Below are 24,376 nucleotides of genomic sequence, written 5' to 3' on the forward strand. Positions count from 1 at the left end.
TATGGACGAGTCACGTGGTTGCTGGGGGTCTCGGATGGCCCCGTTTCTGCAAGCCGGTTATCACCAACTTGTGTTGAGTCTTCACAGGTGCTTCTGGGAGAGAGCCGGTAGGTGATGCAGAGCAAGCACTTCCTTTTACGGCTGTACCTGAGGCCAATGCAAAGAGAGAAGGGCTAAAAATAAACACAGCAGAGCAAACTTGTGCGGGCTCCAGCAACCAAAGAACTTGGATCCACCAGCTAATCATGATGGCCAGGTACACAGAGTCCTGTCTGTCTCGCCCAGCATGGGAGCTGGCTGTGAGTGATGCTTCAGGCAAGAGGGCCCTGTTTCCCATCTCCTCTGCTTTACCATTTAAGATGAGAGGCCTGCTCTTGTGCTCTGATCTCTCCCTACTTCTAGATGTTACCTTGCCGGGGCTTGAGTCTGGACGCAAGTGACAACGCCTATGAGGAATATAACAGAGTATGAGTATTGAGTATCTCATCTCCTCAGCTAACCACGGGGATAGGGGAGTCAGGAGGGTGGGTAGAGAATAGGCAAGGTAAAGGTAAAGGCAGGCTTCTCCGGCACCAGTTTGCAGGGGTTCCTTCCTTCTAGGGGAAGACTCAAAGAAGATCCATCCTTGCAGGAAGTGAAGAGATTGAGGTCTTCACAAAGCAACTACTAAGGTTACCTCTAGCCACCAACAGTTGTGGAAACTGTGCCAAAGACCCCCGCGCCCCCATCACGCCTTCCTTGGCTCATAAAATGAATTTCCAAGGCCAAAGAATGTGAAGCAACATTTCTCATACCTAGTATTTTCCTTTCCTGATTCTTAAGTGTCTAATGTGCTGATCTCGAGTTCTTCCAGTAGACCATGCATGGCACTTTGAAGTCACCAGATATCACCCAGTTGGCTTCCCTTGCTTTTAGAGAGGGAACTGGAAATCATGGGAATGTGACGTGGCTTATCCTGGTCACGGGGATGCCCCTCACTGCGGCCATCCCAGGGCAGGTATTGCATGTGCTACTGTCCTGTCGCTCACATAAACAAGTTCTAGCATTCCAAGGCAGGGAAAGGCCCTGCAGTGAAAGCTCAGTTCTTTAGAGTCCATTCACCTCAGGATGGGAGTGTCCCACAGGCTACCTTAAACTCATTCATAAGACCCGGTTAGGTTCTGCTGGGCAGTGGTGGTGTATGCCTTTAAACCCAGCACTTGGGGGGCAGAGGCAGGCAGATCTCTGTGAGTTCAAGGTTTGTCTGATCTACATCTACAGAGCGAGTTCCAGGACAGCCAAGGATGCACAGAGAAACCCTGTCTTGAGCAAACCCCTCCCCCTGCCCAAAAAGAAGATGGGGTTAGGTTCACCTTGACATCTACCTTGCAAAGCTGACGTGAAAGATTTTGGAAACGATACTTGCATGAGTGTTATAGTCTTGACATACAGTAAGCGTTAGATAATACTAGACTGAAGAAATGGAACCCTATCCAACATGGGAAACTCCTGTCCAATATGGCGGCTCCCATGTCCAAAGAGCACTCATAAAGCTCAGTCTGGCAGCGAAGGAGGGAGAACAGATCTTGCAGCCACATTTCTCCCTGGCGGCAGGTAACTCGGGGCTGGCTCAGCCTTGCTGCCCTCTCAGAATAGGCAGTGTCAACAAAAATCCTGCAGTCCGTGTGTCGTCCTCTAAGCCCGGGAACTAACCAAGTATGTCTACAACAGTAGTTCTCAACCTGTGGATTGTGACCCTTTGGAGTTACAGGGGTCTCCTAAGACCATTGGAAGACACAGATTTTTACTTTACAATTCATAACAGCAGCAAAATTGCAGCTATGAAGTAGCAATGAAAATAATTTTGTGGTTGGGGGTTCACCACTATGCGAGGAACTGTATTAAAAGGTCTTAGCGTTAGGAAGGTTGAGAACCACTGCTCTAGAACAAACCCTTTACAGAGACTTCGGGGTGTGCCAGCGGTTGGGTGTGAGGGCAGAGGGTAGAAAATAGGAAGGTCACGGGGCTGATTTCTGGGTTTGTCCAAAGCTGAGACTCTGGGTTTGAAATGAGGAGCTAATAGATTTGAGAAAGTCACGTGTCCCTAGGCCTTCTGTCTCCTGTTCTTGTCTTTTCTAGCCTACTTTTGCAGGTAGCTGTGATGCAGTCAAATAAATGATCCCTGAACCTCATGCCAAGAAGCTTGGTTCCCCCTTGGTCCTGCCCCCTGCTCCCGGTGAAGGCTGGACCTTTCGTAGCCCGGATTTCCTTGTGTGTAGCATGAAGTGACCCCTCCACCCAGGAGGTCTGTGTGCATAAACATGAGCTGTCTGCCAAACATGAGCTGTTGCTCTTCGGCCTCCTAAAACGGTGTGGTCTATTTGGCTTTTCTTAAGCAAAGCCTCCCCAGCTCCGTGCCACCACCGAGGAGGCCACCTTCCTTACACTTCGTCCCTCGCTCTGGTCCCTAAAACGCCACCAGGAGTCGCCCTTTGCCCGCCGATGAGGGCCAGACTAATAATTCCTCCGGGCCGGGGCTGCCCCTTGGCGCAAGGCTGTGGAGTGTGCCCCAGCTTCCTCCTTGGGGTCAGTCTTCTGCAGCGCCCACCCGGAGCCCCCCATCTTCTCCCCGACATCTCCTGCTCGGCCCGAACAGGGCGGCCTCAAGTTTGGTCCGGGCTGCTCGGGTCCCCGCCGCTCCACCGCCCGGGTACCTAGGCCCCGGTCGCCAGCGAAAGCCCCCTCCAGCGAGCAGAGACGCAGGCGACCGCAGCCCCGAAGGGACGCCCCCTCCCCGGCCGGCCGTGTGCGGGGCCGCCGCAGTTCCCTCATTGCCCGCCGGGCGGCGCCCCAGTGCCTCTCGGCGCGCCTCCCGCGCTGCCCGCTCCCGGCTCGCTCGCAGCCGGACACAGACTCTGCCTTCGGCTGCTGGCGGATCGAGCTGGAGCCGCCGCCGCCGCTGCTGCGGAAGAAAAAAAAAAAAAAAAAAAAAAAAAAAGGAAAACAACAGCCCGGCCTCGGGCCGAGCAGCGTCGGGTCCCCGGCTCGGCGCCCGGAGTGCGGAGCCGCCCAGGTAAGGGCAGCGGCCCCCGCGCCGCCCCCGGCCCGCACCCTGCGCTGTCCCCGCGCCCCCCGGGGCTGCGCCGCACCCCGACTTCTGACGTCTCCGCCGCTCGCTCCCTCCGGGCCGCGGCCCGCACCCTGCCTGGCCCCGCTCCCGCCTCCAGCTGCCCAGTCCCCTGCACTCCGATGCCTGCGTCCCCCGATTCTCCACCGAGACCCCGCCACCCTGCCCCGTACTTCCTCTAGTCTCCATCCCCGCCTGCTTTGCCCCCTGCGCATCCTCTCCTCGGTTCCGACCCTCCCGCGGTGATCCTCCCTCTTCCCGGTCCAACTCCCAGCCCAGCCTCTGCCCCCTGCAGGGATGACGGCCCCTTCCCGACACTGGCGATTCTCCCCTGCCTCGTCACCCTCGGCTTCTCCTGCGGGCCGCTCTTCCCCGCCACCGTCCCCGGTCAGACCAGCCCGGCTCCCAAGCCCCCTTCCCCCTTCCCTCTTTGCCATCTGTCTTGACCGCCCCTGCCCGGGCCCTGGACTCCGGCCACCACCACACCCCCAACCCTGCACGCCGTCTTGCTTTGGGCCAAGCCAGCGTCCTATCAGAAATGACCCTCCTTCCTGCGACTAATGGGCCTCTTAGCCATCCCACCCTAGTTCACCCGAGTGGGAAGTGAGGGAGAAACTCTGGAGACCTGCATTGGGCGCTGGAGGGGGGAAGGGGCTAGGCGGAGGGGGAGGGGAGCTCAGGAGATGTTCTTCAGTGAGGACCCGGCAGAGCCAGAGTGGCTCCGACCTGGCTAAGGGTGGAGGGCGCCCTGGTGACGGCCGGGACAGGGGGGTTCGTCCAAGGCGCCAAGAGCACCTGTGCCTCCCTCCCCCGGCTCCCTGGAGCTGAGGAAAGTGAGGGAGGAGGTGGAGCCTGGGGAGAGTTGGCCGAGGGCTTTGGGGTGGGGGGAGGCGCGACCGAGGGGTTAGATAGGGCCCTCTGGCCAGGCTGCCTGGCAGTGGCAGGGCCATGCAGGCTGAGCTGGTCCCTGCCTGGACCTTGGGCTGTATGGCTCTTGGCATCTTTACTTGATGCTGCCATCTTCCTCCTGGTGCTGTTGTCTGGTGATGCCACGCGGTGCCACCTCCCTGCCTCCCTCCAGTGGCTCTTCTGGGCATGTCTCCCAGGGGCCTGGGTTGTCTGGAAAGAGAAGGGGAACTCTGGCTGGGCCTGGCCCCCGTGCCTGGCAAGTAGACATCTCTTAAGACCAGAGCAGGAGGACTACGGATTGGCCAAGAGGATTGAGCCCTGCCTGCCAGGGACAAAGAGAACTACCTTCTCTTTGGCTCCCACGGGTCCTCTGGTAGTAGTGGCCCTTCCAGGAGCCCCTGGAAAAGGCTAGCCTTGCATCCCCTGGGACAGAGCTGCAGGGGTGTGGCTTAGAAAAGAGCGGTCCTGCCCTGCCTTAGTCCTAGAATGTCCTCGTGGGGGCAACGGGCTGAAGAGGTCGGCTATGTGGCAGTTCTGGCAGGGAAGGAAGCCCCCGGAATTCCACTGGGCATCCTCGGGCTGCCTTTATTTGCAGAAGCAGCGGCTCATGGTTCATCGTTAATCGGGTTTATTATTTTCCTCGCTGGCTGGATGTGTTCCTCAAGGTCGTGACCCTTTGGAGAGTTAATCTAATATGCACACGTTACAGTGTCTGGGTTTGTTTAATTTTCCAGATTATGTTCATTGCTTGTGGCCTGGGCTTGCCCACCAGCCTTGTGCCTGTCTCTCCAGCTCCACCCCCCTGTCTTCCTGGACCTGTCACTTGAGACCTGGAGGCTGGACTGGTTCTAGCAGCGGGAAGAGAGCAGATCTGATGGGGGGGGGGGGGAGTTGAGTTTTCATGTTTTTCTCTCCTCTAGACATCTCAGTGATTAACTGAAGCTTTCCTTGCTCCGAAAGTTTGTTCTAAAGCGTTCTCTTTCCAGTCTGGCGTCCTTTAGAATGCAGAGGGAACTTTTGCATGATAGAGAGAAATGGATTCTTCTCTAGAAGGTTCAGGAGATCGGAGGGTGGGGGGAGATCAGCTGCTCTCTGGGGACCTCAGCCCCCAGAGACAGGAAGGAGGGCAACCAGGCCTGGGTGAGATGGAAAGCCCAGAAGGAGGCTAGAGTGCTTGATGAGGAGGGTAGCTGTGGTTTGTGCCTGGGAAGAGGGCACTCTTGTCTTGCTGCAGAGTACTCATCCCTTCTGAGGGACAGACTTCTGCGGGCCTCTGAACACTGCACAGGAGGGGTCCGCTTCAGCCTCAGCAGCGTTTGCTGTGTCTGCCAACAGCCCCGGGAAGAGGCATATTGATTGACCCACAGGAACTGAGGCTCAGAGATTTACATTTGCCCCAGACTCTGGTCTGCGGTGCTGTGCTCTTGGGCAAGTCCTTGTCTTGTTCTCAGCTGCTCGGAAAGCCCCTCCCGGCATATGCTCTTTCTGTGCATGCTTTTATTAATCCTCTCTCCAGCATCAGCATAGCTGACCACCTTGGCTTCCCACAGTGGGGTTCTCACAGATTGCTCCATCTCAAGGGCCCACAGCACCCGTGGGCTACAGGATAGAGTCCAGAGGACTTTGCTAAGAATTGAAGGCCCTCTGTAGGTAGGTCCCAGCATCATGTCGGGCCACGGCCTCTGGAGTGAACTGCCTGGCCCCTCAGCACAAGCTCCTCATGTTCTCATCCACGCCCATCCTCCTTTCTGCCCTGCACAACCTCCTGAGCAGCCTTCATGGGGCAGCTAGAACCTTCCATGGCATGGGCGGGCAGATGCTCCAACTGCTAACCGGAGACACCTGCCTTCCCATTCCCACATCATTCCCTGCATGACCTTGGCTGAGCTGCCTACCCTCTCCAAGCCTCTCACTTTCCTCTCCTGTAAAACCAGGAGACTCTCTGCTTCAGAGGCCTGACACCATGGGATGTGAGGACATGGGGGTGTGATTGTCTCGAGCCAATGGCAGCTCAGGTGGGACTCGAGGCTGTATTCTCTGCATCGCCGTTCCTCCACTTTCTGTTGGTGGGCTGGGTCAGCTACTAGCCCTGCCTGGTACTGAGAAAGATTTGTCCTTGTATGTGTCCCCACCCAGACAGTGACTCCCTCGAGGAGCCAAGCCTTTGCCTGACACCTGTTCACATTAGCCATCCTCCAGCAGAGCGGCACTGCCCTTCAGCCCCTCTAACCTGCTCATAGTGGGGACATAAGAACGGGATGCTACTTGATTATAACATTTCGCTATGTAAAATAGAGGATACCTTATGTCGAACAAATCCAATATGAAAACAGTGTTATACCACAGAACCAGGCTGGCTAACTTCTGGGAAGGAAGGAAGGAATCAATTTAATATTGTATTAGCTGAGAACTCGCTTGTTTTGCTCCATCACTCAGCTGCCCTGTGAGTTAGAGACAAGCATCTGGGTCTTTACAAATGAGGTCTGAGGTCCCAGGGGGCTCTACAGTGTCCCGTACTCTGGCCTGTGACACGAAGCAGCGACAGCTTCAGACTCCAGCTTCCTCCCTATACTTGGGCAGCCCTTGCTTCCAAAAGCAGGAGTGGCTGGACATGCCATTGGCTTACCTGCAGCCCAGGGTACCTGCAAGAGTCTCTGCCTGCAGGGCAGGCTCCAGCCACCCTTCTTTCCACCCCCAGAGGGTTTGGGCAGAAAGCTGTTCCCGGTAACTGTTCTGGCTGAAAACTGACAGCTTGATTGTTAGTGTGTATGTGTTGATGGATGTGTGAAGCTGTGTGCAGATGTGTGCAGGCTGGGGCCGGCAGGGGGCTCAGGGATAGGAAGGCTTCACCGTAAGGAGCGAGCGTGAGTAGGAATTGTGAGGCAGGGCAAGGGGAGAGGGGACAGGGTGAGTGGGAAGACTGGACAGGGCAGGTGAAGAAGGTGTGTCTGCTCCAAGGGTTTCCCTTGGAGGAACCGTGGAGACTTAACTGAATCCGAGAAGTCCTTGAACGCCCGAGGGGAAAAAGACTCAGGTGGGGGCAGCAGGCTGGGGGGAGTTGTTGAAGATTCTTGCTTGGGCAGAGGAGTGTTATGCTGAAAAGGGGGTTGAGGGCTTAAGCGGGGGTGACGGCAGCAGAAAGGGGGAGCTTGAATGACATTTCCAAGGCACAGCAGAACGTGCGGACAGATTGGTAGCAGCAGATGAAGGAGCAGGAAATGTTGGGATAACTTCGAGGTTTCTAGCCCTGGAGCCCAGAGAGAAGGGTGATGCAGCTTTCAGAAATAAGAAAGCCAGAAGGGGGACGGCTTTGCTCAGACTACGTGGAGCATTTGGGGACTGGGTTGGGTGGCCTGTGGAGTCCCTGGATAGCAACTGAGCAGTCGAGGGCGGAGCTGAGCCTCTGGCATGTGCACCCCCCGGCCCCTCCCCCGGGACTGTCATATAGCTGGTTTGATGCTGGGGTCTCACCTCCCATCCTCCCGCCAACTCTGCTGTCCCCCTTCATGACACCTGGACCCTGTGTCCAGCGCTAGCTGGTCTCAGTATCTGTCGGTTCCTGGAGACCCAGTGGAGTGTCTGAGCAGGCAGGAGCCACGATGTCTTTGCTCCCTGAGATGTCCCTACGCCTGACAGAGCAGGTGTGAGTAAATATTTGTCCTACTTAAGGGGCTTCAGCTCGGGCTGATCCAGTGTTTGCCACAGAGGAAATGCATAGGCTGTGGTCCCTGGAGGCCGCAGAGGGCAGTCCTAGCCTCGGTGCTCAGACCACACTTGCTGATTTTGTGACCACCCCTCCTATTCGTCACCACCTAGAGGGTCTTGGTTTGTGCAGGCAGCAGCCCCAAGGACTGCCAGACCCCCAAGCTGACAGCCCTCAGGTTCTGGCTCCTGACTCTGAGACGACATCCAATGGCTCTTTAGGACTAGAAAGCCTGTGAGAAGTCCACAGTCCCTGTGAGAGCTGCAAGCCCTCCCCCTCTGCAGCTGCGGCCCCCACCCCCACCCCGTCTTTATCTCAAGAAGCAGTCTTCTCAGTGGAAGCAGGAAGACCAGACAGTTATGGTAGTGTCCTTCAGGTTGTGTCTAGGAGACCGTGTGGTGTTTGGGCTATGGAGAGACTGACAAGGAAGTTGGGGTATCCCTAGAGTCACCCCGAGCATCTAGGGGAAGGAGCATTGCTAGGGGCCAGTAGAGGGCCTCCCTCGTAGCCCCCCCCCAGGAGGAAGTAAGGAGAAGCCCACTTCTCAGAACTGGGGAGTCCTAGTGCTGGCCTGAGACTAGGTGGCTAGCAGTAAATACATGTTTAGAATGGGAGCTGAAGGGCTGGAGTTAAAGAGGAGGATTTAATAGAATGAGAAATCAATAGCCCGGAGGAGGTTCAGATGTGTAAGTGAGAGGCCGGCTGCAGGGCACACTTAATCCAAAAGAAAAGTTTCGGATGATAGGGAGACGGAGGCACAACCAGGCGGAGAGCTAGATTTAACTGCTCTACTCTCTCCTGGTGCTGAGGCATGGAGGCTCCAGCCCTGAAGTGAGGGGCAGCCCTCGGCTGATTCTCTGGGGGTTAGAGAGTCCGGAGGCCTCCCTCACCCCATCAAGGCTCGGCAGTACAGTGGTTGGCACTGTAGCTGAAAATGTTGCTCTGTCTTCTAGATTCAGCAACGGGGTGGGGTGGGGGGAGTGTTGGGGTCAGAGGCTGAATCGGCTCTGAAGTGGTCCCTGGGGCCTCCGCAGGCGAGGGAAGTGCCCGGCGGTGGCTGCCCATGTTCACATCAGCAGGGTGAGTGCATCTTCATTTCAGAGCTTGTCACTCAAGACTGTAGGTACGGTGTCCCTGGGAAGGTTGGCAGGAGGGTGGCCTACGATGCTCTATGGGGAGGTGATGGAAACTGTCCATTCATTCTCCTTTCACTTAATTTTTTTTTAAACCAATGGAGTCTAGACTGGATTTAGAGATTGAGAAAGGAGGATCTGAGGGTCCCAGGGCCACCTGTCTAAGGTGCACAGCAGGGCCAATGACAATTGGTACAGAAAGACTGGTAGGAATCCTCGGCTCAGACGGCAGCAAGTACCTGGAAAGCATACCATCATTTGCGGGTAAGCTGGGTCAGGGTCAGGACTCTTGCCCTAGGTCTAGTCTCTGTCTGAGGACCAAGATGGAAAGCCACCTAACATCTGTCCCAAGGGTGAGACGGCGGTTCTCAGGAACACCTGTTCCTCGCAAGGCCAAGAATCTTATGCAGAACAAAGCAGCATTTGCCCGGCAGTGATGCTTGTTGGACTGCCTGGAAGCCCGAAAGCCAGTAGGTTAAGCAAGTCACAGGCTCTGGGTCCTGGAATGTCTTGAGGTTGTGCTCCTGTGGATGGTTATCCGGCCTCTGCCCCCTCCTCGTTTTCTGAGAACCACCATCATCTTGCACCCCCTGTCTCGAGTGCTGCTGTGTGTGCTCAGCGTGTCCTGAGCTGGCCTCCGGCTCCTGGGAAGTAGGCGCTGTTGTGCTCCTCACTATGAGCAGACCCGTAGGTACATCGCTTGCCCCAGATGACACCTAGCAGTGATTAGAGCCAGAATGCAAATTCCGTAGAGCTTGGCCCATGCTCCTGGTCTTCCTAAGGCCAGATACCTTGCTGGGTGGTTGTAAATGTGGAAGATGTGACAGGTCCCCACTCCAACTGCCTACCATAAGGTGAGTGCTCAGCCAGTGCAAGTGACTTCTAAATTTACTAGGGTCTACCTTATGCTCATCCAAGTCTTTGTGCTTTGGGTCCTCATTCACCCCACCCCACCCCCCGCCGGGAACCCACTGGGATGTGAAGGTTCCCAATATGCAAGAAATGAAGCCAGCCTTCTATTTCATTCTCCTTGGGAGTTGCGAGGCTTTTTCCTTTACACCGAAACCCCTTGGCCAGGGAGGTGATGATGGCTGTGGAGAGTAGGACTGGAATATACTCAATTCTTATTCCTACCTGATGGAGGCAATAGTTGCTCGATCCCTGGTCCCCTGGGGTTGTGCCAAGGACGCCATGCAGGCATTTATGACCGTACGTTTATGGACACACAGTGGGGACAGGAAGGTACATTCCAAGGCTGGGTCCTACAAAGGGTGTCCAGGAATCTGCCATATCTTCTAGGTTCCTGGTGGGGCCTGAAGTCCTGGGGGACAGAAGGACCACTGCTCTGTGAGCTTCTTGGTAGTTAGGGGCATGCTGCACACACCCCATCCAAGGGCCCCAAATTCAGATGACTCATATCTACGAGCACAGACAGCACCACCCATCTTTCTCTAGAAAAAGAAGAGGCTGCCAGTGTCCAGGTATATTGGCTGGGACGCCTCTGCCAGTTGGGGTTTACGGGCACAAACAAGACAATTGGGCCATCAGCAGGGCAGATCAACCAGGGTGGTGGTGGTCTTTCATCTCCCCTCAGCTGTCCAGAGCTTGACCTCGGGTATGAGGGGGTGGGGATAGAGCTGACCTTTGTCCTGTACCCCAGGTCAGTGTTTCTGCTGTTTTTCTTGTTCCCTCTTTCTGTCCTGAATTGCTGCTGTGATCTCTGCTACTGTGAGCTCCCCCCCCACCCCGCGTTGCCCCACACTGTCACTGTTAGCCCTCCTTTGGGCTCTTGTTCAAGGTCACACAGCCAAACTGCAGTACCATCCTGTTTGCTCTACCACTGTGCCACCACCCCGGCCAGGGCCTCTCGGGAGAGCTGGCGGTGTGTCTATCGGAGACGATAGCCTCCCAGGAGGCAGGAACTGAGTATCTGGACGTAGCCAGAATGATGGTGGCAAAGGGATGGCCAGGCAATGCTTAGATGCCTCAGGGAGGTCCTCAGGTCACCTGTCTTCGGTCCTGTGAATGTGGTGTGTACTCAGTATCCCGCCCTCCACACTGCGGGCAGTGCCAGCGGGGAACAGGTGCTCAGTGCACGGTAGTCAGTGAGTGAGCGACTTCCTTGGCAGGTCCTTGTCTGCCGAAGCCATATCCTAGGACCCCGGACTAGGACCCCAGTGAGCCTGGGGGTGCGCAGGTGACCTTCAGCACACAGGTGTGTGGGGCTGAGAGTCCACTGTGGAGATCTCCAAACGCCTTTCTCAACTTGTGTGGTACAATCATTCTCAGTGAGATAAACCAGTACAGGGATAATCCTGGGTCTGCCTGCATCTTGACCCAACTGGCCCTTTCACCAGGGACTCCAGGGGGGTTTGTAGTGAGGGCAGAGGCGGAATATGGGGTGACAGCTGGGGTTATAGACCGGGGTAGGGTACACAGCTTCCATGAATCAGGAGTAGGCTTTGGGAGCAGAAGCTGGATCTAGTTAGTAAAGTGACTGGTGTGATTGGGCCTGTGTGCACTCCAGTGAATTGACTAGAGTCTCGTTGGTTATATGAGGGTCATTGGCAGCATGGGGACTGGGCATCAGAGGAGTAGAGTCCTAGACCCTTCAGTGCAGGAACAAGAGACACGGTGATCTAGGAAGACTCCTAGTCTGATGTCACCTTTTATTGCCTAATCCTCAGCCCACTGGACCTGCGCCATGGATTCTTCCTGCCAATGCCAACGCTCCAGGCAATACTCAGAGCTATGAGCTGTTTCCCCTCCTTTACCCATTCAGGCTGGTTGACATGCATGTCTGCAGGGCGGGGTTGAAAGAAGTTGGGGTCTAGTGTGAGCCCTGTGGATGAGCCAAGGTCAACTTGTAATATCTGACCTGAGCCCAGAGTACAATTCTTTGTTCCTTCTCTGAATGGGAAACTGAGGCTCAGAGACAGGAAGTAACTTCCCTGGTTTGGAGAATTGGGATTCCATACAGGCTCCCTTGTCCTTTCATCAGCCTTATCCCCATATGACCTTTCATGAAAAAAGAGAAGGCGCAAGCCTTGCTACCCTCCTCCTGCCTGGCTGAAGGCAGTATTTTCTCCTCACCAGAACCCAACTGCTAGCCAGCCTCTGTGAGGCACGTGGAGAAGAGACTGTAGGAGATGTAGAAATCCGTCCAGATAACTGAAATACTCACCAGCCCCGAGCCCAGCTTGGCTGGGCTGTCTGCGTTGGAATGGGCAAGGCAGGACAAGCTGATGGTTCTCTTCTAGCCAATCCAAAGAAACTTCCGGGAGCAAGCAGATCTGTGGGAAGGGAGGACTTAGCTTCTTAAAGAGAGGCAGGCTTTGATTTGTAAGAAGCTGTTTGGAGACAGGAAAGGCCTGGACAGCCCACGTGAGAGTCCCTCTTTGCTTACTTTGCAGCCTAGGATAAGCCAATGGGCACATCCAAAGGGAGGGACGAAGAGGACAAGAAGGCTCCTCACATCATAAGTTCGTCCAGTACATTTGGTATGGTTTTATTCATATAAACGTCAAAGTACAGGAACAGAAGCCAGGGTAGCAGGTTTCCCTGGAGGGGCCTTTGGGATCCGCTGGAATGCTAGCCATACTCCATTTTGTAATCTGAGCATGGCTAACCCGGGCCCTCATTAGCTGGCTTGACTCTTCGGTGGACCTTTCTGCCCCTGCCTTCTACTTCAGTTTCAAAAATTGAGACTTAAGTGCTTGCAATTAATATAATGGCCAGGGCCTTATTGCTGAAGTATGGTCACTTGACGGAACATTCAAGAGGGGAGGCGAGTCGGCAGCAATAAAAAACACCAGGTGGTACTTGTTGAGCGGTGTATGCAGTGGGTCACATGCCTTTTTCTGTTCCGTCCTGCAACAACCCACATTCGCAAGGGTGGTCCAGGGAGTTTGCTGAAAGTCACCCACCTAGCCAATGGCAGAGGTGTGGCTCAGGCCAGACGTGCCCCAGAGGGCTGGCATTCTCAACCCCTTGCTGGGGTGGCTGGGTGTCTGTCCCCATATCTGGGCCATCTTTGCGGCTCTGGCTCTAGGTCCTGCGCAGCTGCAGCTTTCCTGGAAAGTGTGGGGTGTCCTGAGTTCCTGCATGGCTCCCAATCTGGAGGTGCTTCCAGAATGGAAGTATGGAGAAGCAGGAGCCAGGAGGGAGTGTGCACAGGTGGGGGGGTCTCTGGAGCTGCGGAAGGAAAGGATGGAAGAGGCTGTGGGCACATAAGGGATGCTCAGCTGTGACCCTCCAGCCAGATCCCACCAGGTGAGGGAGGAAGACTTGCAGTGTTTATCCCGGGGTCGGGGTTGGGGTTGGGGGTAGGGAGGAAGCTGCTGCCTCCCTCTGTGGGTTCCCTCACGGTTTTCCAGAGCTCTGCTAGGGATTCACAGCTTCCTAGACACCTAGCTGTTCACCTGGAGATGGTGGGGGCAGGGCTGGGGCTGGGAGGAGCATGCCACCTACCTTTCTCATACTCACACAAAGGCACATTTGGTGTGTGGCCTTGTCTGGGGAGAGGTGGTGGCACTCTATCTATGTGTATATGCCACTAGCGAAGCAAGCAGGTAAAGCTGCGTTGTTATTCAGGGTTCCTGGGCAGGTGGGAAAAGAGGGCCTGGTGCTGGAGGAAGGGCCTTCTCTCCCAGCTAAGGCAGCCTCACTTCACCTTGTCTGGGAGGCCTGCCTCTATCCACCCCTTCACTCTTGGCGTCTCAGACCCTCGCCCTCAGCAGGAACGTGCCATGCTGTGTGACTAGGAGGCTTGCTTTTTTATGGTGGTCTATGTATGTCTTAGGCTTAAGTTCAGAGTATTACTCTGGTCGTTTCTGTTTGGGCTGGATGCTGGCTGAGGGCATGAACTCTAAGAGGGCCTCTCTTGTGAAAAGGTCCTATCCACTGGGCAAGGACCCATCTGCAGGGCTGACTCTGGCTCCCAGTGCAGCTTCAGATTGCTGTTCAGTCGGCTCGGGATCCCTCCTTCCATCCCCGCCTCCTCTCCCTCCTCCTCCGGCATTCTCAAGATGTGTCCTTTCCTGACGCTCTTCTCCCCACCCTGTTCTAGTCCCTTTCCAGAAACAGCCCTGCCCTTTCTCCGTTGGACCGATGGCCACACTTCACTCCAGCTGCCTGCTCCCTGTTTAGCTTCCCTGTTGGGCATAAGCGTAGAGGCCAGGGCTAGCCTGTGGGCCCCAGGGTACGGAGGTTTTCCTAACGTTGCCTATCCTACCTGGCAGCTCAGCGGCCTGCTTTGGAATCAGGGGACCCTAAGTGTGAGTCCTTAGAGCCTTCCATCCTTATCCGTGCTATGCATCTAAGAGTCTGACCTTGAAAGAACCCGTAGGCATAGGTGGGGTGGGATGTCTGCCTTTGACAAATAGCTCTGTGGTCCCAGGACATGCAAGCTAATTCAAGTGCAAACAGTGTATTAGTATTTATTACTTGTGCTCCACTGCGAATAAAATTTGAGTTTTAAAAATAATGGTGAGTAAATGAATCGGTGGATAGCCTGTGGGGAGAGGAGCCAGAGGAAGGATGTTTCCTGAACAGAGTGGCAGGGGACCTGGCTGTTGCAAATTCTGCCTTAGCTTCTTTGGGGGACAGCTCCCCTAAATGTCTAGAATGGGGCGTAGTTTATTTGCAGGGTAGAATTTGCTGGAAAGCATATTGGCCGATGGCGGCTGCGTATCCGCAGGCTGAGGAGGTGGCTGTTGTCTGGGTGAATTGCTCCCGAATATCTATTTCAGACATCTGTGCTTAAAATCCTTAATTCAGGAAGCTGTTTCCTTCGAAGTCTGTCCCTGTGCACCAGAAAGCTCCTCTGCCTTGCCATGACTGGCATCTAGGGCAGACTGGGCTCTGCCACATAAGGCCGAGAATGCCATTCAGGGACCTAGCAAGGGTCACAGGAAACCAAGAATGCTCTGTAGGTTCCATGATACAGGAAGATTGGAAGAGTTGGGCTGGAAGTGCAGGGAGTGGGTGGGTGGGGGACTGGAGAGTACCAGACTGAGGGGCACCGGGATGCCTACACCCTCTGACCTATAGCAGACAGCACTATACTAATTGGAGTCTTATGGGCAGGGATGAATGTCCACTTAAATAGGGTGAGGGTGGCAGGTGGGGTTCAGTGGGCAGAGCCCCGGGTTCAGTCCCCAGCATCCCGTCTTCCATCATCAGGTACCGCAAGGTGCCTTGCCTGTAATCCTATCACTCAGGAGGTAGAGGCAGGGAGATTAGAGGTCCAAGGTCACCCTTGTCTACATAACAAGTTTGAGGCCAGCCTAGGATACACAGGACTCTGTCTCAGCAAACCCACCGAGAAGAGACCTGCTGCTGGGTCACCGAGTGTGTCGATTCAGCTCCTGGTGACTTAGTTTGCTTGTAAACTGGGGATGGTGAGAGATGCCTGGTGCATTTCTAGACGACGACGACATCTCACTGTCTGGCTCGAGATCCTTGCAGATACTCGAAGACAGGGCTCACGCTACCCTCCAGCTTTGGCTTTGCTTAGAGCTGGGTGTTCAGGTGGCCCTGGGAGGAGGAGTCTGTGGTGGAGGGACCCGCAGCATCCTGGAATGTTGTCAGGACTGAACCTCCGAGCTGCGGCTCCTGTGCGGCTTGCCTGTGGAAGGAAAAAGGGAAGAAGGCAAGGCATTCTTTCCTCTCCCTGGCATCTGCGTAGACCTCGCACTCCAGTGTGAGCGTCAGGCTCCCTGTGTACACACTGTGCTGGACTCCACCACCTCCAACTGAGTACCAGTGTCAGCCCATTTTATAGGAGCAAGAAGCAGCTCAGTCCAAAGTCACTATTAGACTGAGTTCAGTTTGGCTCCTCGGGGCCCCTGCTACCTAGCAGGTTTGGTCCCTGGATGTCACAGGAGGGTAGTCAGTAATTTGGGGGTGTCACTACTGATCAAGTGTCATGCCATCCTTCCCCTTTACTCCCAAGGGGAAACCTTTCCCCACCTCCATCCCTGGATGCTTTCAGCATGAATAATGACCTCAGCCCACCTGGAAGGCAGTTTACCTTCTATGAGCCATTGAATGAAGGGAGCAAGACCTCGAAAACATGTGCTACCCCTGGACGCCTCATGTCAGAATGAGCGACTGGTCCTGACTGTAGCCTCTTGGAATCCTTGGTGGCCCTCTCTGGTGCCTCCAGTGACTCAGTCTGGCTGCTCTGGTGCTCCTTCCCAAGCCCTGACTAAGCTTTCTGTAGGCGCTCAGGTCTGCTCCATGTCCAGCTTTGTACTTTCTGGCTGCCTGAGTCCCTGGGCCTACCCTGGATCGGGGCACAGTTCCAATAGCCTTTCAGCATTCACAGGGAGGGACTGTCCCAACAGCTGGGAGGCATTGAATCAAGGTCTCCTCCGAGGAAGAAAGAGTATTGTTTAGACATTTTGTGTAAATTAGTAATATTGTGACTGTTAATTGGATGTCCATTGATCGTCTGTCAGAGGTTTGATTTACTCTGTCCTTCCCCGGAGCCTCAGACACCGGGAAAAGCTTGCTGGCTTTGCCCTGTTTCTCTTCCAATGTGGACTCTGTCTTTGCACCCGTGAACCTCGGTTTCTCTCCACTGGCTTTGTAATTAACGTCTTTTGTTTCCCTGCTCCAGCCTTGGCCTCCCTGCAGCCACCGTCCCGAGTAGAGTCCCAGGAGTCATTCCTTAGACAGAGTTTTCTGAAGTCTTAGGACACAAGGACAAAAACAGAAGTGGCCGCTGCTTTTCTTTGGGGGATTTTAGTGCTCTGAAATGTTTCTTGGAAGGGCATCGGAAGGACAGTGGCCCAGAATGCATCAGGTTGTGCTGCTGACTTCATGAATTTATCTATTCTGTGGTTATTTTTGGGGGGTGGGGGGTGGGGGGGAACCAATTCTATGCCAGGCCCTGTGTTCAGCACCAAGGGAAAAAAATCCCTGAATTTAACCAAGAAGTAGATAGATGAAGCTCTGTAGCGGGGAGGGGACAATACAAGGGACATGGGGACACAGAAGAGGACATTCGCCTCAGCGAGGGCAGCAGGACAGGCTTCCTGGAGGAGGCATGGTGCCCTGGGAGTGCTTGGGTGAAGTTTGAGAGGATGGAGGTACCACAGGAGCCCAGGGAGGAGGAGGAGGATGGCAGAGGGTGAGAGGCTACAGTAAGATCTGGTGGATAGACTGAGGCAGTATACTGTCTGTGAATTTGGCTACTAAGGGGCCATGGTTGTCTCTCACTCACTCTTGAGTACCAGGATGTGTGACTCTGTCAGTAATCAGCTAGCTCAGGGCTTCTTTTCCTTTCCCTGGATGGAAGTCGTAGATAGGCAAGAAAGCTCCTCTCTCCGCTTCATTTCCCCAGGGTTTGGCCCCAGCAAGCTGTCAGTGGCGATGTGCAGGTGTGCAGGCGGAAGCAGTGGCAAGCGGCACTCCTAGTGTTCCGGTCCTGTTCAGGTCTCCGCTGTTGGGACCCTGAGTCCTTCGCAGTGGCCCTCGGCCTTGCACCTCAGACCCTTGGATCGGTGGACTTGGCATGCCTTTGGCTTCCGGGACTTCCGGGTTCTTTTCTCTGTATCCTTGAGGCCTTGTCTCCTTCTTGAGCGAGTGCCCTGTCTTCCCTTCTGTTCTGCCCTGGCTGCTTTGAAACCATTCAGCTGCTTTTTTCTGGCTGGGAGGGGCCTAAACCAAAGACTTTGATTGGTCCAAACCCTACCCATTCTACGTAAGCTGGGTGCTCAGACTCATGCAGTGAGTAGTCTGGGAGACACTCGCCTGGGCTACCAGCCCAGCGGCTGCTATGGACATGGCCTGGGGGTGTCTGCCTCTCCTGGGGCTGAGTTTGGACCCAATAGGCCCTTTCGGAGCAAAAGCACCAGGCCTGGGTGGGAATCACAGGGGCAGAGGCAGACAGCACAGGTGGGCAGCCTCACCTTCCATCACTGCATGGACTCAAGTCTACAGCTGCCCCCAGGAATGCTGGGAAGGCATGGGCTGCGGGGGCTGCCAGTGAAATTCTGCCACAGCCCCTTCAGCTGTCAGGTAGTGGGTCCCAGTAGACTGGGCCCAGAAGTCTTGGCTGAGATTTGGAAACTAGACACCAGATGCGAGCCTGGGTGTTGGGTATTAGATGCCAGGTGAGAGCCATTGGGACCACTCCCCGGGCCACTGGGACTTCTTCAACTGTCAAGCTGTCACCGATATTTTCTGTTGTGATGGTGGCCACGGCAGCTACTCAACTCTGAGCTTCCCACCATATCCGCTGCTGCTTTGTTATCAGGGTAGCCCGTGCCACACTGAAGGTAGGCGAGGACAAACACTCTGACTTCATTGCGCCTGCTGTTGCAAACCCAAGGGAGGTCCCCAGGAGAGTGTCCCCGAACCCCTGAAGGAGCCCAGCAGCTTGTTTATATAGCTGGAGAGAGGATGCTGGTGCCAATCACAGCCATTTTTCTGGACCAATCACAGGCTTGCCTCTTAGCACCCATCACGCCGAGCCTTGTGTTTTGGACCAATGCTGCCTTGCCTTTTAGTCCCAGCAATCCGACCACCAGGGGAAGCAGTCAGTCAGTCCCCTTTGGACAAGATAGAAAAGGCTGCAGGGTCATCTAGAGTTCACGGAGGCCGGTGACAGCCAGAGACCTGGTACAAACTGTTGGAAATAACTCTGGCTGGCGCTGTGTGCTCAGGGACCGGGGGGGCGGTCAGCTGTGGTCTTCTGTAGAGCTGTTTCAAGGTGTCGGTGGGGTGGGTGTTCAGTACTGCTGGTTCTGGTTTAAGGATAGTCCGCTTGGCTGCTTGACTGACAATCGTTTTTAAAGATGGCCTCAGCAGCGAGAGTAGGTCCAACACTCACTGACAAGTTAGATGGTCCCAGCTGCAACACTTGGTTTAGTTATAGGAAAACGTGAGGAATGCTCACAAAGAAACACTTAAAAAAAAAAAACAAAAACAACCTTATTGTTAGTACCGACAGAAGTTTTACATGTATTTTAATAATGCTTGACACCAGCCCGGTGACCAGGGAGAGAAGGCTGCCCCTTGTTTGTGTAACTGCAGCAATAAGAGTGGAGGGAAAGCCGGAGGGCACTTCAGGCAGAGGGGCCCGGGTAGAGACTAGGACAACCCTGGGGGAGGGGCATGCAGGGTCTGGGGGCGGTGCCTCCGGGGTGATAGAGGGGAAGCAGTTTACGGAGCAAGGGGCCACTTGCTCTATAAGCTCCATAAGCAAGTAGGACACTCAGTAGGGGTGAACCATCTCCTGGTTTGCCCAGGATTGAGAGGCTGCGGATGCAGGACTTTTGCTCTTATGCTGAGCCAGGCTGGTCCACAGCAGAGCTGAGGCGAGCCAGCCTAGGAGTGCGGCCAGCCTAGGAGTGCGGCCACCCTGTGTACAGGGAGCTCTCGTGTGGTGTCTGATCCGCAAGTCCGACTGGCTTCTCAGGTCCTGGTATTCTCACTACAGTCGGCCTTCAGCCAACAACGTACCTCACGACATGCAGAGCTAGGATGAGATTTGCCACCAGCTCTGGGCCCTGGGCCAGCTTGGCCAAGCCCTGCTGGACAGTTTGCAGTCAGAGCAGAGGGGTCAGGTTAGGTATTCTGGGTGGAGTCTGGAGGCAGGAGGGTCCCCTGTGTGGAGAGCAGAGGGAGAAGGGCATGGGGGAACCAATGCAGACCATGCTGGGCAATAGGCATTATTGAGGACATGGCCATTCCATGGCATTGATGATCCCAATGATAAAAGGCAGAGTGACTTTGGGGTGTAAAGGGGCAGAAGTAAGGGAAAGGAGCAGGCCAGGACCTACTTCCAACCTCCAGGGGTGATGGCCCCATACTAGAAGGCTAGAGGTAGCCCTTGGCCTATGCAGGACTTGTTTGTTTGTTTGTTTGAGTGATTAAAGAGCCAGGAGCAGGACAGCTCAGACCATGATGGTGCAGCCATTGACTACAGTCTTAAGACCTATGGGGAGGAGCCATTGGCTGCAGACTTAAGACCTATGGGGAGGAGCCATTGACTGCAGACTTAAGACCTATAGGGAGGAGCCATTGACTGTGGATTTAAGTCCTATGGGGAGGGAGTTGGAGACCCTGTTCAGTGAGTAGAGTGGGTGGGGCAGGAGAAGAAGGAAGAGGAGGGAAGTAACAGGACCCCCGGGGAAGAGGAAGGAGAGGCATGAGTCAGCTCTGAGAAGGAAGGGCCAGGCTGGATCAGGCCCCAGGTTTGGAGCCTGAGCACTCAGCTAAGGCTCCTGTGTTCTGAGCTCCATTCTTGCTGAGATGAGGTCCTTCCCAGTTTCACCGCAGGCCCCTGGGCTGCCCGGTGGAGCAAGGCTTCCCTCTGGGCTGCCTCGATTTTTCATGCAGTGCTCTATGTTCCCAGTGGATTAGGGCAGACTCAGATATGACTCCAGTAATGAACTTGTTTCTGGGGCTTAATGGAGGTCCAATTGTGGGTCCAGGGGTCATGCAGATTTAGTGTGAGTGCTGGGCCCATCACTAAAGCTCCACGGGCTCCTGGTCAAGATGCAGAGCCTCTTCAAGCCTTAATGTTTTCATCCATGAAAGGGGAGAATGAGAGCAGATATAGATGGACAGCCTGTGGGAAGGGGTGAGAACCATGCCCTGTGCCTAGATGTGACCCAGTGACAGGTGCACATGATGTGCACGTGGATGTGAGTGCACTCCGGCTGTGTCCTCAGCCCAGCTGTGTCCACCTGTCCTCACGACAATGGGATGGGCCTGGCTCATTTCTGCCGTGGATAAAGGTAAGCATTGGGCAGAAGAATGACCCTGTGTTTTCCCGAAAGTCCTGGAAGTGTCTGGGGTGATAGGAGGAGCCATGCCACTGTGGTTGTACCTCAGGAGGAACTGAGCCTAAGACTCAGAGTCCAGGATCTGACGTCAAAGCGTGCCTGGCCCTCTCCTCAGCTCCTGGCCTCTTTTGTTCCTTCTCAGGGCACACACCACTTTCTGATGCATCCTGAGTTTTTCTTGCTTGTTGCCTTTTCTCCGTCTCCCCCGACAGGGCATAGGCTCTGTGAGATTGTGTCCGTCGACTGCTTTGCCCTCAGTGTCTAGGATGGTGCCTGGTATACAGTAGACATCAAATACTTAATAGGTAGATGATGAAGTGCAAGCACTTGCATACTTTATTCTTGCTACTTTATGCCAGTTTCCTGGCCTCTTGATCCTTGTTCCAGAGACTTCTACTGTTTACAAAGCTGATTCTAACATAACACAGCACAAACCACTTGCTGTAGGCTCCAGAAGGGAGCGAACAAAGCATTCTCCTTGACATAGGAGGAGGTATGCTTCCCAGGGATGGTAGTATTGACCAAGTTTTGAAGTATGAATAGGGAGTTTTCTGTGTGGACAAGAGGAAAAAGAATATTCCAGGCAGAGCCAATATCATGAGCAGCGAGGCACAGTGTCAGGAAAGTCCCTGGAATATTCAGAGAGTATTGAAAAGGGCCAGGATGCAAAGACAGTACAGGTTATGCTGGAGGGCTAGGAGGAGGGAGGTGGGAAGCTCGGGATGGGGTCCTGCTGTTGTGGGTAGGTGCGCCTGTGAGGATTCACTGTGGCTGAGAGCATGCTTCTGTTTGCTGCATGCTGGGGAGAATGGCAGTCCCTACCATGCCGGACTCTAACGAGGATTAAATGGGTTAAATATATGCAGCACTTACACCCGAGCGTAGCAGGTGTGACATAAACTCTATTATTATTATTATAGCCGGCACTCGCCACCCATTGAACTTTTTATACCTCTGTGCATGCACACTTGCACATTTGCATAGCCACACGCATTTCTGCCTGGCTTTCATAGCAGAGCAGTCCTTACAGAGGGAAGGAGGTGGGGGTGGGGGTGGGGGGGAGAGGTGGGACCCTGCCTTCCATCAGTGGGCACGCTTTAGACCGGGGTGTACTCAGATACCGTGGCACGCTTGGCTGGCCCCTTCTGGCTGCAGAGCTGCGTTCAGACCACCGTGGGCCAAAGCCAGCCCCACAAACCAAGGCCAGGACAAACAAAGGTAACTATGCAGGCATCCCCCGGGCAGCAGCGGCAGGTTGTAAATGCAATTCTGCACGCATTGTGTGTATTATTGAGAAGCCGTGGAGAGGGCGAGATGCACCAGAAAGCTGAAGGCGGGCAGGTGTTTTTGCAATGAAGAAAAAGGTAGATTAAAAAAATACTCCGAAGCAGTGAATGTGAGGCCATTCTCTCCCAACACTTCGCAAAGAGAACTGGAAGCAGATGGGTTTGGAGCACCAGCAAAACAAGGCAGTGTACGGCAGGATGGACGGTGGTTCCTGGAGGTCAGCTTGGGTCAACTCACCGACTCCTCTGTCCTTCAAAAGCTTACTCTAAGTGTCTTCAAATCTGGCATCTCAGTTTAGAGTGCCGTGAGCCATGCCATTTGTGAGGAAAAGATGAAGAGCTATGGTCGCCCTGAGGTGGACAGGCATCTGATCTGGGTGGACACAGAGAGGCAGGATTTGCCTGTGGGTCCGCACAAGCCATGTGCATCTCCGTGTGGGAGACACTTAACCAGATTCTTTCTGTAGGTCTTGGGGGCCACAGGGAGTCATCCTTGGGTACATGTTTGACACGTTTATTGATATCTTAGATGAGCGGACTGTCCGCTTCTCATGATGTCAGGCTGGCAAGGCTACAGGATGACGTCATGAATATGTAGAGTAGATGAGCAGAACAAAGGGCCCCAACATAGAAGATGGGATTAGCCTCCAGCATGTAGAAAGCCTTGCATCTGAGTTTCAAAAATCAGCTGCAAGAGTCAATGGAGATTGTTTGCCATACAATCAGTGTGGTGTTGTGTACTTGTGTCCTGATGCTGAAAATGTGAAAATGGGAGGAGGGATTCCTGGAACTCACTGGCCAGCTAGTGTTGTTGAACTGGCAGGCTCCAGTTAAGGTGGAAAGTGATTGAAGCAGACACATGATGTTAACCACTGGTACACACACACACACACACACACACACACACACACACACACACACACCAATTGCATAACCCCAGGATGGGAAGACCCTCACTCAACGTCACTAAGGCAGGTGACTTGGAGGTAGGTACTAGTTGAAGGAGACCCAAGGGTTCATGGCACTGCACTTGGAGTAGCTCATGCTTGGAGGTGTACTGTGCCCAGGGCGCACGCAAGGCCCCACCCTGAGACCTGTGACAAAACCCACAGTTCTCGAGAGGAGACCATTGGCAAGATGGTAGGGTAGCCTTGGGGGCCTTCCCTGCAGGAAAGGGGCTTTGGAGAACAGAGCCATATGTCCGAGGGCCATGCAGCAGCAACTGACTGATCGTTTGTCTGCCCCGAATGAATGTCTCCTGCTTCTGCCCCTTAGTGCATATGCAGAAGCCCTTTTCTCTTCTCATTGGCCTTGTCTAGCGTGGTTCCCGAGTGAATCGTGCGTAGAAGCAGGGGAACATGTGGGTGGCTGGGGCAGCTGGATTAGAGATGTTTCTGCGAAGCACTGTAGCCATCCAGGAGGATCAGAAGGATGGGGCTGCCCGGCTGCCTTTTATTGGATGTGAGGGGAAGGCAGGTGGGTTTGTCTAGGCTCTCTCCAGGATGCATTGCTTAGGGAAGCCTTCCGCAGCAGTCATGCACCACACATACTTCCTGGAAGCTCTCCCCAGGCCAGAGACAGAAGTAATCACTGTGTTTCTTCCCTCTCTAGGCACTTAGTCCCTGTCTCTATTAGCTTGCTCACCCATGTGCATTATAGATGGGCATTTTCGAAGTGTACGCCTCCTTCCCTGCCCTACCAGGGAGCTCCGGGGAGCTGTTCACAGCCTCAGCCTTGGCTCCGTACCACACACAAAGTGGATGCTCAATAATGAATGAGTGCATCTGTTGTAGGATAAATACATACTCTCCCATGTCTGCGGGAACACACACTCACTTGTTCTTAAAAAAAATCACAAAGCAAGAAAGCTTCAAGTGAGTTTTCACTGTTTGGGTGGCAGACCCAGGGTGGAGGGCAGAGGTGTGTATCAGTGAACTGAACATCTGGAAGAAGCAGCGGGTCCACGATGGACAGCTGAGGCCAATGTTAAAATAAAGCTATTACATTAGCTGGCTTCAGTAAGCAAATGTGGGTTTTGGCGTCACAAACAGACCTCCACATAGAACACAAAAGCCCTTCTACAGAGTCAGAAAGACACCAGACCCATGAGAAAGAAGCTGCTACTTCCAAACGGGGGAGGCCCACTATTTTACACCAGGGCAGGGAGAAAGGGCGAGTTTGGGGGCTAGCTGGTAAGGCAGGCACATGCTTGGGGAGCTGAAAATGTCCAGGTGAGTGTCTGGTGCCCTGCCTGGAACTTCCTTGAAAGAGCAGCATGGGATCCAGCCATCCTAAACCCTCAGGTCTCAGCATTCCCATCAAATCTCCTTTTTCTTTTTCTGCGAGTTAGAATCGGTTTTCACATTAGTAATGAAATTGCCTGTATTGCATTAGCCATTATCATTGGCTTCCTCGTGGCTTCAGGCTGCCTGGGCAGA

At 54.3% G+C, this 24,376-nt stretch overlaps 1 protein-coding gene across 1 annotated transcript in view; it reads left to right on the forward strand.

Moving 5' to 3' along the window:
* Nucleotides 1-2,857: 2,857 nt before the first annotated feature.
* Nucleotides 2,858-24,376, forward strand: part of Grik4 (glutamate ionotropic receptor kainate type subunit 4) — a 431,548-nt gene continuing 410,029 nt past the window's right edge. The window contains exon 1 of the mRNA XM_037207580.1: nucleotides 2,858-3,052. The gene's annotated coding sequence lies outside the window, so the exon portion shown is untranslated. The remainder of the gene's footprint in view (nucleotides 3,053-24,376) is intronic.

This window comes from Peromyscus leucopus, chromosome 7 (genome assembly GCF_004664715.2).
Source record: "Peromyscus leucopus breed LL Stock chromosome 7, UCI_PerLeu_2.1, whole genome shotgun sequence".
Lineage (NCBI taxonomy): Eukaryota > Metazoa > Chordata > Mammalia > Rodentia > Cricetidae > Peromyscus > Peromyscus leucopus.